Raw genomic sequence first — 14,731 nt, 5'->3', positions numbered from 1 at the left:
AAGCCTACAGGCCAAGGCCTTTTTACTCACCACTGGTCTAGTGGCTAGGATTCAGTGCTGTCACGGCTGTGGCCTGACTTCAATCTCTGGCCAGGAACCGAAATCCTGCTTCAAACCACTGCAGGCTGAGGCCACTGGAGATCAAGATGACCTGTGGGATTAGAAAGGTAAGTCTTAAGGGGAGAGGATATCACATTCATGGCCCAATGGCCATTCCAATATTTTACTTGAACAACTTTTGGATCACTAAGATATCTATCATTATAAGAACACAGATGAAATTAGTTGTCCAAATATATGGAGAACAATGCTATAAATGATCTAATCATAATCCCTGTTCTTTGAGAAATTCTTGATATACCTTCTGAACCAGGCACTTGGTAGAAGTAAATTTTCAAAGTGACCATCTCTTCCATGCACTCGTATTTTATAAACGTTCTTCCTGGTGAAAATTTCTCATTATTGCTAATTGATTTGCAGCATCTTTCAGGTAAAACACTGAGTGTCAGAGAGATTAAAGGTATGCACATGAGAAATTCACATATAAAATATTGGCAGAAAATTATGGTATGAGCATTTATGTTGACAAGTGTGTAGTTTATTTACGTCATATTTCTTTTTTTCTGGAGATGGGAAAGCTGAAATCAAGGTTGGACAAAAGCCAAGAATAAGGGTCAGAGAGGGATTTTTTAAATGTCACTCGCCAGAATATGAAGCCAGGAATTCAAGCACCAAAGGGATGAGTCAAACTATTAAGTGGTAATATGTTTAGCATGGTCATGGTCAGGTAACTGAAATCCATGTTGCCTCTGATCATCTTTTATGTGCACACTGTATTAAAAAAATGCAATTGCTCAGCAATAGATAGAGCAGACATAAATGGTAATGCTTTTAAAAGTTCAATTATAAATTCATTTTGTATTATGAAAAATAATATAACCACATTATAATCACTGATAAAAAACAGAACTGACATTAGTAGTCTTATTTCCCTGGTTCCATCTCTATAAACATTTGGTCATACTTTGAGCTATTTAGACTCATCCTCTCTTCCTACCATGTATATTAGTTTCCTTTTGATGTTATAACAAATTGCCACATATGACTAACTTTAAAATGACACAAATTTTTATTTCACATGTCTGACAGTCAAAATCAAAAAGGATCTGCAGGGTTGCATTCCTTCCGGTGGTCCTAGGGGGAAAATCTGTTGCCTTTCCTTTTCCAGCTTCTAGAGGCTGCCTACATTCCTTGGCTTATGGCCTCTTTCTCCATCTTCAAACCAGCAGTGGAACATCTTCAAATCTCTGTTCCTTTGCTTCTGTCATCACATCATCTATCTGATTCTAATCTTCTTGCCCTCTCTGAAAAGGACCCTTGTGATTATATTGGACCCACCTGGATAATCTAAACTAATCTCCCCATCTCAAAATCCTTAATTCAATCACACCTGCAAAATTGCTTTTACCATGTAAGGTAACATATTCACAAGTTCTGGGGGCTAGGATGCAGACATTGTTGGGGGATCATGATTCAGCCAATCACACTGTGGTTTCTTCTGGAACCAGTGAGCAGGGAAGCAGATAATCAATATATCAACAACCCTAAATTTACACGTTAGCAAGATTTGAAAATAATTGTTTCTTCTTGTTGCAGATTTGCTTCCCCAGGGAACCACTTTAAATATATGTATGTGGGAGGAATATTGAGAATATACTAAAGAACATCTGTGAGAGTGAGAGAGATTAGTCAGAAGCCCAGCTGTGATGCAGATGCAACAGGGGCCTCGAATAATCAGAGAGTTCCGAAGTGGGAATGCATGGGACCTGGCCGTTGGATTCCTTCATTGGTGCCGTTGTTGGCAGCGAGTGGACAGGAAGAAAACCTCTGAGTAAGTGCTTCTTCTGGAAGAGGGACACAGCTATGAGACGGCAGCAGCCAACAATGCATGCAGCTAGGGACTGAGAGCCTTAGCCCGGCTCTGACAGATGAGCTGGTTAGCTCATCACAGCAACCACTACCCTGCTCTTCTATCAAGGGTTGAATCCATGAGTATTCAACAAGATATACATAGCGAGTCACCTCACTACCTTCCTTCGTCGTATCTAGGGTACTGATGTTCTCTTTCTCCTTCCTCACAACGTAATGAGCCCCCAAAAGGAAGGTTCATTCTCTACCCCAGTTTGATAGGCAAGTGCCTGACCTCTCTCCTGAGCCTATGAACTCCATTTTCTAGAAACTATTTCCCCTTTTCCTTTGTTTTCACCCAGAATTCTTGAAAAATGGCATAGTTCTATATCTGACCTGACTACTGAATTGCTACAGGTTTCCTTATTTGCTAGGCTTTTCTATTAACTTCCTGCTAAATGTCCTCTGTACAACTGATTCATTTACCCATTCATTTGTTCATATCTTTGTTGCTTCACTTAACAGATATATAATGTTCACCAAATAAGGGTCAGGTCTGGTCAATCACTAGGTATACTCATTCTCCTCATGGGAATTAATTTTAAGGGAGACTCACAACAATCACAACAAAAATTAACAGGGCTTTCCTAGGATATTAAAAGCTGAAAAGAGGATTGCTTTGCCCTGACAACAATATTGCATCAGCAATCTACAAAATCACAACTTTTCTTGAGTCTATCAGAGAGCTGTGGATGCAGGGCAACCAACTAAGCCAATACTTAGGAAAAGCAGATACATCTAAGGAGACACAAGATGTTAGTATTTGCTTACCTGGAATAAACACAGGATGGCTTGCCTTGGAGGCCAGAAAGAACTCAGCCCCAAATTTTTGATAAATTGTTAAATGTTGAGTATGGGTGAATGTGAGAATACAGAAGTATTGGAAGCCACACACAAGGGGAATTTTCACAAACTCACAGGTTCTTCCCCAAAGACCTCACTAAGAGCTCATGGCAAAATGTGGTGGCAATAGACCCAAGAAGAACTTTTTCTGGTGCATTCCTAGGAAAGAGATGTATCTTCTAGCCTCTATCTCCTCTATGAAATAAAAGCCTTGAGTCAGCAAGAGTAGGGCAGCAAATCATATCAGCTTTAGGGCAAGCGTGAAAACCCATCCCAGCTGGGAAAAAGAACGGAAAATAATCCTCTCTACCCCTGGAGGAGGGGCAGGAATACATCTTGGGCCCAGACAGTTAGAGGTCTCCCACAACAGGTGGAGACAGGCAAGAGCGCTGAAAAGGCTCCACCAGGACACGATGCCTACCTAAGATAGAGGCTGACCCAGAACAACCGGGAGCTGCTCTCCTCCCCTCCACCAGTAGGCTAATAGTCTGAGTTATAAGTAATAGCAGTCCACTGCTGGAGGAAGGTCAAGAGCAAGGAGAAAGACCCTTTCCAAAGTGTAGTTAAAAGGGAAGATTTAAAGCTATAGATGGAACAGACATTGAGAAAAACCTGCCAAACCCATCTCATCCCAAACACAAGAAACCAGTACTAGATGAATGTGAAGCCTTCCGTGCATCGTGAATAACGTGCGGTGGTAGGTAGAGTCCTGTTTGTCCTTCAACAACCTGAAGTCGCAGGGCTTTTCATGTTGACTTTGAAGGAGCAAACTGCCATGGTTTGCAGGAAATGACAGGCCCTTCCAGCTGCTAAGAATGATCCCCAGTTAACACACAACAAGAAAGTGAGGACCTTAGTCCTACAACCATGAGAGATTGTATTCTGCCAACAACCTGAATGATCATGGAAGGCGACCAGAGCCTCAGATGAAATTGCAGCCCGGGCTAAAAACTCGATGTTTAGCCTGATGACCCTGAGCAGACACTGTATCTGGACTTCTTACCAAAGGAACTAAGAGATAATAAATGTGCGTTTTGTTTTCACCTCCGTTTTTTATCACGTTCAGTTGAATAGACTCTAATCAGCTCCTCAAGGGAATGAAAATCCTTGACTTCAACAGATGGTGATTTTTTTTTTAAGGTAACATTCACATAACACAAAATTGACCATTTTAAGGTGCACAACAATATTATACAACCATCACCTCTTTTTAGTTCCCAAAATGGGTGTCATTTTAAGTTTGTGGTAACCTGTGACACAGCCCAATATACACTGTTGGAGGGATGACGGATCTGCTCAAAGGAATGAAGGTCTCAGAAGGTGGCACGAACTAACGTAAATATAAAACTTTAAGAAAAATTAATTGCCGTAGAACATAACTGTCTAAAACAAGATGGAAAGCAATTTATTGTGGACAGATATATATTTTACTTTCATAAACGTTAACAACAATAGTACAAAGGATGTGAGGGAGGTACTGGGAATATGTTGTGTTCGGTCATTACCGTGTGAGTTTCCTATTGCCATGTAACAGGTTATCAGTTAACTTGCTTCAGTCTACTTTTAATTTAGTTAAATATGTATGTGTGTGTGTGTGTGTGTGTGTGCGTATATATATATATATATATATACATACATACATATATTACACTCGAAGGCAAAAAACTTTTTCATGAAATTTATGAATAACAATAATGGAAAAAATAAAAACTCATCAATCCAAAAGAAGGCAGAAATTGGGGGTGAACAACAGATGAAACAGAACATAGCAAGCAAGACGGACATATCAATATCAAACATAAATGCTTTGAATACACCAAATAAAAAGAGACCCAACCAGATACTACCTATACTACTTTACACCTACCTTAAATTGAATTGAAATTAAAAAAAAAATCTCCTGCAAATATAATCAAAAGAAAGCTGGAGTGGCTATATTAATATCAGAAAAAGTAGACTTCACAGCAAGGAATATGACCAGAATAGAGAGGGACATTATGTAATAATAAAGGGGGTCAACTCATCAAGAAGACATAATAGTCATAAAATTTTATGCACATAAAAACAGAGCTTCAAAATATATAAAGCAAAATAATACTAAAAGATAGAATTGAAAGGAAAAATGGACAAATCCATGATTATATTTGGAGTCTAATTTTCTAAACATCTCAATAAACTTTGTTTTAGGTCGTGTGTTTTTAATGAAGGTCACAGATGGTTGTAACTATTTAAAATTCAAATAGGGCTTAAGGCTCCCCATGGCACATTTCTCAGCCTCCCTCCACTCAGTCATAACACTGTACCCAAATACAATCTCCTCTAGTCCTAACCAGGAGCATAGGACTCCCAAAGGAAGGATGAATTACAAATTGAACTGTCTGTAGTGAGGTGTATGGACCTAGAGTCTGTCATACAGAGTGAAGTAAGTCAGAAAGAGAAAAACAAATACCCTATGCTGATGCACATATATGGAATCTAAAAATCTGGTACTGATGAACCTAGTGGCAGGGCAGGAATAAAGACGCACACATAGAGAACGGACTTGAGGACACGGGGAGGGGAAGATGGGATGAAGTGAGAGAGTAGCATTGACATATATACACTACCATGTGTAAAATAGATAGCTAGTAGGAAGCAGCCGCATGGCACAGGGAGATCAGCTCGGAGCTGTGTGACCACCTAGAGGAGTGGGATAGGGAGGGTGGGAGGGAGATGCAAGAGGGAGGGGATATGGGGATATATGTATATGTATAGCTGATTCACTTTGCTGTACAGCGGAAACTAACACATCACTGTAAAGCAATTATACTTCAATGAAGATGTAAAAAAAAAAAAGAAATTCATCAGAAAACCCATCTCAGATACTCTAGGGCAGTCTTCAGATTAGTGAAATCTGAGTTTCTTAATGGGCATCGGCATTCTTATAGCTAGAAAAAGTTCAGTCAAAGGCTATATATTATGTTTGAGGCAAGTTCTACCATGATGCCGCATAATCCCTTTTTTCCTTCCCCCCTTAGCAATGGTTCTCAAAGTTTTTAGTCTCAAAACAATTTACACTCTGAAAAACTACTGAGTGTCCCAAATCCCAAAGAATTTGTGTCTATATGGGTTATAGTTATGAATACCTAATGTTGTAGAAAATTGAGAAAAACATTAAAATATTTTTTTACTAACTTTAAGGTAATAAATCCATTATACTTTAATATAAATAACATATACTATGAAAATAACGCATTTTTCCTAACAAAAGTACTAGTAGGAAGAGTGGCATTGTCTTATGTTTGTGTCAAATCCCTTTAATGGCTGGCTTAAAGGAGGAAATCTGGATTCCCAAATCTGCATTCAACCTGTTGTATATGTTGTTTTGGTTGAAGCATACAAAGGAAACGCAGCTTTACACAGATATATAGTTGGAAAAGGGAGGAGTATTTTAATAGACTTTTCAGACAATTGTGAATATTCTTTCTTGACAAACAATAGTTTCTTTTTTTTTTCTTTTGCGGTATGCGGGCCTCTCACTGTTGTGGCCTCTCCCGTTGCGGAGCCCAGGCTCCGGACGCGCAGGCTCAGCGGCCATGGCTCACGGGCACAGCCGCTCCGCGGCATGTGGGATCCTCCCGGACCGGGGCACGAACCCGCGTCCCCTGCATCGGCAGGCGGACTCTCAACCACTGCGCCACCAGGGAAGCCCAACAATAGTTTCTTAAAGATTAACTGCAACGTGGACTCTGAAGCTAGTGAATTTTTGTACTCTGTTACACTAAAATCTATTCATCAGTCATGCATTTTGAATGGATCGTTTGCCCATATACAATTTTGAGATATCATAAATTCATCATTTGGAAAATTGATTCCTTATGCTATGTAGACATTCCAAATGTTGATCGATTTCTTTATACAGTAATAATATAAAAACACATTTGCTACTATCATCAATCTCATCAGAAAACCTTTAAGTATTGGGAAATTACCCAGCTTGTGGTGGCAGATACAAGCTTTCCAAAATTCTAACTTTCAATTGAAAGTTCAGGTTTTATCACTGGTAACAAATATTGTCAGTTATTTTCTTTGAAGTGACAGGCTCACTGAATTGATTTTCAAGAAAATGTCTGTCAAATACCAAGGTCTGCATAACCATCAGCTTGGGAGTCATTCTTCTAAATAAAAACGGTGCTTCGTGAAAAAGTGGCTAGTTCACCTCATTATTCAGACAAGTGCTTTCCTTCAGTCACCAACATATTACTCTGCAGAGCACTTTCTGTGTATTTCTGTCACACAGAACATTAAAAAGAGGTACGCATAAGGGTTGAGATTTAATAACAGTAGTAGTTTTTACTGCTTCATCAGGGCATTCTTAATGGAAACTGGCTTTTGTTTCGTTTTATCTGCAAGGTGCATGAGCAATGCCCTGATTACTAGCAGCTTTGTACTGCTGCCTTGGTGCACGCTAAGGTAGTAGCAGTTTTATTACCAATATTTCACTATCATTGCAAATGGCAACAGAGTGAAAGAGCAAATAACAGTACTATTATAAAAGATAACTTTGATAACACAGATCACCTTAAAACAAAGCTTGGACACCGCTAGGCGTCCAGTGGAGCACACACTGAGCACAGCTGCTTTACTTCAAACATATATTGGTGAAAATAAAGTTTATGGATACACTTACTATAACCGCTAGGGTAAAAGGATGGCAAGGTTAATTTTGTGAGTTAAGGCTATATTTCATATATTTCCTTAGTCACTCTTACCTAAAACCTTTCATAATTAGTCACTGCTAACATTTGTCTCTGTAAAAGAAGAAGTACACACTCCTTAATTAAAAGGGATAGCATACTTTCTAATCCTAAAGGTGACACTGAGGAGAAGAGTTTAGCCCCCTACCCGGCCTTCCTCTCAATCCCATCCTAATTTGGAATGAAGGTTTAGTTGCTACAGACAGCGTTCTTGATACAAAGAGAAGACTCGAATTATAATGTCCTTGAATTATAACTACCCAGGGAATTCAGTGAGACAGTCAGTTACAAATAAATATAAAAAAGTTAGGGCTTCCCTGGTGGCGCAGTGGTTGAGAGTCTGCCTGCCGATGCGGGGGACACGGGTTCATGCCCTGGTCCGGGAGGATCCTACATGCCGCGCAGCGGCTGGGCCCGTGAGCCATGGCCGCTGAGCCTGCGCGTCTGGAGCCTGTGCTCCGCAACGGGATAGGCCACAACAGTGAGAGGCCCGCAAGTTATCAGCCATATATACTAAGTATAAACAGAAAACCTAACAGAAAAAAATAACCCTTTGACAACCCAGTAAAAATATAAAATTCCTAGCAATAAACTTAATAAGAATATGCAAAACCTCTCTGAAGAAAACTACATGAATTTACAGGACATAAAAGGAGACTTGACAATAGGCAGGGGCATATCATTCTACTAGGTAGAAAGAATAAACAATTATAAACCACGTAAATCTTGCTCTAATTGACTCATATTTAAACCAAGCACAATGAGAAACCAGAAAGAAATTTCTCTTTTGAATTTGGCAGTATGATTTTAAGTTTCTCCAATAGAATAAATATGTGAAAGTAGCCAGGATAATTTTGACAAAGCAGAGAATTTTCACTTATTAAAGATATGCATGTCAAAGCTACACCCATTGAAACATGGAGCACTAGGGTAAGGTTAAACACATTATCTATTGCCACAGAACTCAGAGTCACGAAGGAGACCCAAGTTATATAATAAATGTTGTGATGATCATGAAAATAAGTGATCACATGCTGAGGTATTTATTATATGCTGTACACTATTCTAAGTGCTTAATATTATACATTAACTCATTTAGCCCACTCTGAAACTATGCGAGGTAGGTATTTCGTCACTTTAGAAATGAGTTTTCTGAGTTTACCAAATTGAGGATGACTGAATAACCAATTTGGGAAAATCGGCTTGCTGTTAAGGAGGAAATAAAGTCATAGTTTTTTTTTATATATCTGCCCCAAAATATATTTCAAATGAGCTGTATTAAATATAAAAAAATAACTGACAAAACTTTAAAAACATAGCAGACTATTTACGTAAACTAGTAGCAAAAAATACCTCTTTAAGCACGATACCAAAGGCATAATGCAAAAGGTATAAGTTCAGATAAATTATATTTTTATTTCTACCTTCAGGCAAAAATTTAAGTTAGATGATACTCAGAATGGTGGAGTTTTAGGAAAATGTACAACCTCATTTCCTGCTGGAGGGATGACAAAGCAATAGTCTTAAACATATCTATACTCTTTAAGCCAATGATCATATTTCTAGAAAATATTCACCAGGAATTATAAAAATGAACAAAGATGTATATATAAAAGATGTTCATAAGTATTTTTGTAAGCATAATAAATTGGCTACAATGTAAATATCCTGCAACAGTGACCTGTTGGGATAGAAATTACAGTATGTTCATATAGTAAAGTAATAGGTAGGCATTATAATGATGCTGTAGGTCTTGTATTTATGGGCATGGAAAGATGCTCTATGGTATGTTAAATGAACATTGCTTATAAACTGCGTGAATAGTTTGATCCCATGTTTATTACCTCAACACACACATGCCCTCTATAACAGTGATGCTTAACCTTTGCTGCAAATTAGAATCACCTGGAGAGATTATAAAATCCAATTAGCAAGAATTAATTCAGGTCAGATTTTCTGGAGGTGAGATACAAGTATCAAAAATATTTTAATGCTTCTAAGATGATTCCAATATGTAGCCAAGTTTGAGAACTATGGATACAGAACCATCTGCTACGTGGTCCGCTATGAGTGTCTCTGTGGGATAGAATTATGATATATTTTGTCTTTTTGTGTGTTTTCAACTTTAATATGTGAATAATTTGAGTGATGATAATGGTATGGAGTGTACCAGTGTGTGGAATGAGGAGTCTGACCCCATTTTTTTGATGTCTGACTGCTGACAGCTTTAAGCCTCACCCCTCCTTCCCCTGAGGCCCCATATCTGATCAAGCTGATAAGGAGACCTGGGTTGCCCTCCTTTGGCACAGATGAGGGATTCAAACAATGAAAGCCTCTTCTCACACACGAACCACCACTCCAGCCCTATCTCGTAAAGATGCTAAACTTCCAGGCCAATCTCCTTTCTTTGGTTTCTCAAGCCATTTCAGACCTGCTGGAGAGACTGCCCTATACTCCCCAGAGGCCTCAATTATGTAAGCAATAAACTTGTCACGTTTTTACTTACAAACTCTTTGCATGTGTCTAGCGTCGGTCTCAATATGAACCAAAGTTTGGGCAGGGGTCCATTTGACCTTTCAGGGGACTCTACAATAGCATGGAAAACAGTCACCTTTAAAAACTGTCATTGCAACTCCTCATGAGACCCCATGCCTTCATGTATCACCAAATATTCTTTTTACTGCACGGTTCTAGGGCTTTTATTGTCCTCAGCTGCTAAAGACTCCTGCTTTGTCCTCTGGGAGCAGACTAAGGGTTTCTATCTCTATTATCCAACCAGACATAATTCCCAGGGGATTTTGCTATCCAGTCCCTGTCTTCAAACTGAATTTCTGAGGCCTGGGGTGGGGTGCGCACGGCCTCTGCCTATTCTGGCATGGCTGCTGTCTTTGCTCTATTCTTCCGATGTAACGTAGCAGCACTATCCCTCGATTCAAAGTCCTCTTGAGTTTTGATGCCAGGATAAGACGTGGACTGAAATTTCAACATCTCAGTTTTAGAGCCTCAAAGGTGATTATATTTTTCACCTCCTTCTCTAGAAGAATCACACCTACTGTAGTTTTGACCAAATTTCTTTTTGTTTCAAGCAATCAATCTTTAGCTGTGTATTGATATCTTTTATACTCATCTTGTCATGCTCCTGGCAATATTATTACAGCATCTTTTTACACTTATTAGCCATTAGTTAGCCTTCTTTATAATATTTTATATCTATATTTTAATAGTTAGAATGATAAAAAAAGTATTCTCCTTATTCTTAATTATATTAAATACTTTCCAACTCTAAGAGTTCTAAATAATTATTATTAGGTTTTTTTTCACTTTAAAAAATCATTTTATCTAGCCTCTCTTGCATCTATTAGGCTTTCCCAATGGTGTAACTATGAGGTGGGATGCATAAAGAAAAAAGGAAAATTGTAAGCTTTGAATTTAAATTTCATCATAAAAGATCAATCATAACTTCTAACTGTGAAAATAGAAAAATGTTCTATTTTGTTTCAAAATGAAACAAAAATATTATTAGTTTTTTGATTAATAGTTTTATAGTAAGCTCAAGTAAATGAATCATAATTTATCTCAGTGGTTGGTTGGCAAACGATGGCCCACTGGCCATCCTGCTTTTGTACATGAAATTCTATTGAACTCATTTGTTTGTGTTCTCTGTGACTGCTTTTGTGTTACAGCAGCACAGTTGAATAGTTGTGACAGAGACCATCTGGCTGCAAAGCATAAAATATTTACTACCTGTCCCTTTATAGAAAAAATTTGCTGACCTTGATCTATGTTATTGTGAAACAGCTAGTGGTGTTAAGACTCTCCACAGTAAAAACTGCTAAAACAAAAAGGAATAATAAAACACTTTAAAATATTTGATAAGTGAAAAAAAGTTACAGGATAAGAACTGTAGTGGCATGAAGGGGGGTTAAGACTTTTTAAACATCCACCACACAATATAGGCTGCTATGTAAATACCTATCTGCACTCACAAAACTCTAAGAGCCCCATGTCTTCCTTTTACATTTACAAAGGCAAACTTTCTGATAAATTCTGGGGGGAACAGGAATTATTTACTTTCATAAACTCTTAAGCCAGATGAAGTCCAGTGTTTCCTAAAGTGGTCTGGTCTCTGATAGTCTTGGCTCTGTTAAAGAATACTTTTTTTTTTTAAGGTAAAATTGGGGCTCTCTTAGAAATATAAAAATGAACACAAGTATTTCATTTAACTCAATTAATGATGGAGCTAGTAAGATGCTATTACCCAGTCAAAGGAGAATTTTAAAAATTTGTATGCAGTAAAGAAATGCTAAAATGAACTTAAAATAGATGCAAAAATTGCTCTAGCCACAGGCAATAATCAATTGCATTCTACTGGACACAACACACTTATGTTTCTATGAATAGCAATCGTTAGCATTATTATCTGTTTTCTACAATTTATAGAGTTGTAAAATAGCTCAAAAACCAGGAGAGGCAGGGATCACACAGATGGAGTAACCAGATAGGACCTCTGCTGGTCCTTTTTGGCCCATTTCAAAGTCACAATTTTTCCTGACAGCTCAAATGGTCCATTTCTTCTCTCCTTACCTGTTTTATTACCAATATGGAACCCTGCCTCTTTCATTTGTTTCTGCAACATTGTGGTTCTTTGAAGGGATGTACAGCACTTTGGGGACTAATGCTAAGGTAGTTCTAATACGAAAGCACAAAAAAGGAACAACTTAACATTTGGTTTTATACATTACTGTCCAAAGACCTAGGCCACTCCTCCCTCTAGAGTAGTTATTTCTAAAATTTCTACTGTTGTCCTATTCTCAGCCATCTCTCTACTTTCAGTGCTCTATAGAAATTTAATATTCCTTACTTTACTATACAAAGAAATCAAGCATCTTCTTTATCTCATCCTTGGACCTGACTCTGCCCAAGAGGACACAATGGGTCAATTAAAAATTTCCATTGATTTATTTTCCTAAATAAAAGAACGGAAAACCGAGCCTCCTTAGACGTAAAGTTATGTCAGTTCTCTAGAGGACAAAAATGTCTTTAGTCAGTTTTTGGTTTTGATTCAATAGCAATTTCTTTTTCTGAGTTAATAGATACTGTAGGGGGAATAAAAGGTAGGGTAAGGGGTATGGGCAAGGTACAGAGCTGAGGTGGGTTCGCTATTTGTATTGAGCTGCTAGGGAAGGCCTCGCTCTGGTAAGAGATTCCAGTGAAGTGAAGGAGGATCTTTCCCCAGACAGAAGACCAGCCACTGTATAGTCCTTAACCGTTAGTGTATTTGAGGAAGAGCAAAGAAGCCAGTGCAGCTGAGCAGAGTGAGTAAGGAGTCCAGTGTTAGGAGAGAGAGAATGTGGTAGAAACCAGCTCATGAAGGACCTTATTGGTAAGGTGTCTACAATGCAAAACTGTAACCCTTCTGGGCGGAGTGTCTATTGCTTTCTTTTACTCTCAAAAGAGTTTTGGTTTAGCTTTGGTTTGCTTTCTTTTACTCTCAAAAGAGTTTTGGTTTAGCTAAAAAAAATTATATGGTCACCCTACTTAAAAATAATAGCTAAAGGTTTTTTTACCACGGTATATGAGTGAAATCAAGAGTCACTGTGCGATTTTGAGCAGAGGAATGATGGGAAACCATATACATTTTAAAAGGAGGAAATTAAAAAATTAAGATAATATTTTCAGAGATACCGAAATCACCGACAATTATGTGGGGAGTAAGAGTTACATTGGGCTATGGAGGAGGGAAAATGTCTTTCCTCTATCCATCTCAGGTTCTCAGCTGTGTCTCTGTAACCAAAGACAGATTAGCCAGAGAAAAGCACACACATTTAATATGAGTTTTACATGACACGGGAGGCTTCATAAGGAAATGAAGACCCACCCAAATAAATGGTTAAACCTGAACATTTTTATGCGAAGTTTGATGAAGAGTGGAAATCATGGGAAAATGTGACAGGACCAGGGGTCCGAGGTAAGTGTAGTGAACCCAGGGGAGAACTTGGCAAGTCCTGTGGTTCAGATTTCCCCACCGGGTCCTTCCTTCTTTGGAGATGAGGATGCTGCATTCTTCCCAGTAGAGGGAGGACGCCTCTCACATGAGAGTCTTACGACCTGCTTCAGGGGAGATGGTCAGAAAGTCCTTCCTGAGCCTGTCATTTCTCAAATTCCTTCAGCTTAAAATATTACATATGACAGAGCACCATATTTGGGGGTGGTATGTCCTGAATCCCATCATAGCCAATTGCTAAAATCTCCTAGAGTAAGGAGGGATATTCCAAGGTCTGTAGAGATGTCAGAAAAGAGACCTGGCAGGTGACGTTTCCCGTAAGAGCAAGTGAGCTTCAAACCCGGGGGTTTCATGGAAAAGGAACGGCAATAGTCTGGAGGTAGCAATAAGGAACAAAGAAGAGATCCGTCCCACCTCAGGGCCCACTAGGAGGTTTTAGGGGAAACAGTGATTTCTCGAGAGGGCCAGATTTCAGTTAGAGCAAGAAAGTGAACATTATGTTTTCTGAAGGTACTTACTATACAGTACCTTGAATGTATACAGTACGTATAACGTCTCAGAGCATAGATACTGGAGCCAGACAAACTTGACTTTGAATTTTATTACCAAGTATGTGGACTCAGGGAAGATGTTTAAACGTTCTAAGTCTCATTTTTCTCTTCTGCAAAATGAGTGTAATACACTTACCTAATTTTGGTAAGAATTAGCGGGAGTAACAAGAATCACGTATCTAACATGGAGTCTGACGTAACTGTCAAACAAATAGCAACTCAAATAGATGCTTAAAAAGCTTGTATTAAATGGATAAGAGACTGTAGCCAGCTGCTAAGACAAGCAGTTAACTAGATTACATTATCAAAAAGCATCTACTGAGTGCATGCTACGCACAGGTTGCAGAGAGAAATGGGCCCCATTCCTTAATTTCCCCCTTTGAAAATAGGCACGTTTGCATGTCATTCTCATGCTCCGAATTCGACAATGGCTCTTGATTTTACTAAAAATAAAGCTAAAGTTTTAAAGGACCAATGTAAACGATTTCTCTATGCAAATGTAATTGTAATACCGCTTTCTATCTTCATATCAAGATGAAACTGAGATTTCTACATCAGGCCAAGATGAAATAACAGACTGGGTTTACCTCTGGCTTAAAATAGCAAAAACAAAACCAAAACAAAACTGG

The 14,731-nt window shown here is 38.5% G+C and overlaps 1 long non-coding RNA gene across 1 annotated transcript in view; it reads right to left on the bottom strand.

Annotated features, from left to right (window-relative positions):
* LOC309821668 overlaps nucleotides 1-14,731 on the bottom strand; it is a 172,799-nt gene that overhangs the window by 138,372 nt on the left and 19,696 nt on the right. Inside the window, exon 2 of the long non-coding RNA XR_014296652.1 lies at nucleotides 31-151. This is a non-coding gene — a long non-coding RNA (uncharacterized lncRNA). The remainder of the gene's footprint in view (nucleotides 1-30; nucleotides 152-14,731) is intronic.

Source organism: Grampus griseus (assembly GCF_964374135.1).
Source record: "Grampus griseus genome assembly, chromosome: 4".
NCBI lineage: Eukaryota > Metazoa > Chordata > Mammalia > Artiodactyla > Delphinidae > Grampus > Grampus griseus.
This window is presented reverse-complemented; position numbering and strand designations above follow the sequence as displayed.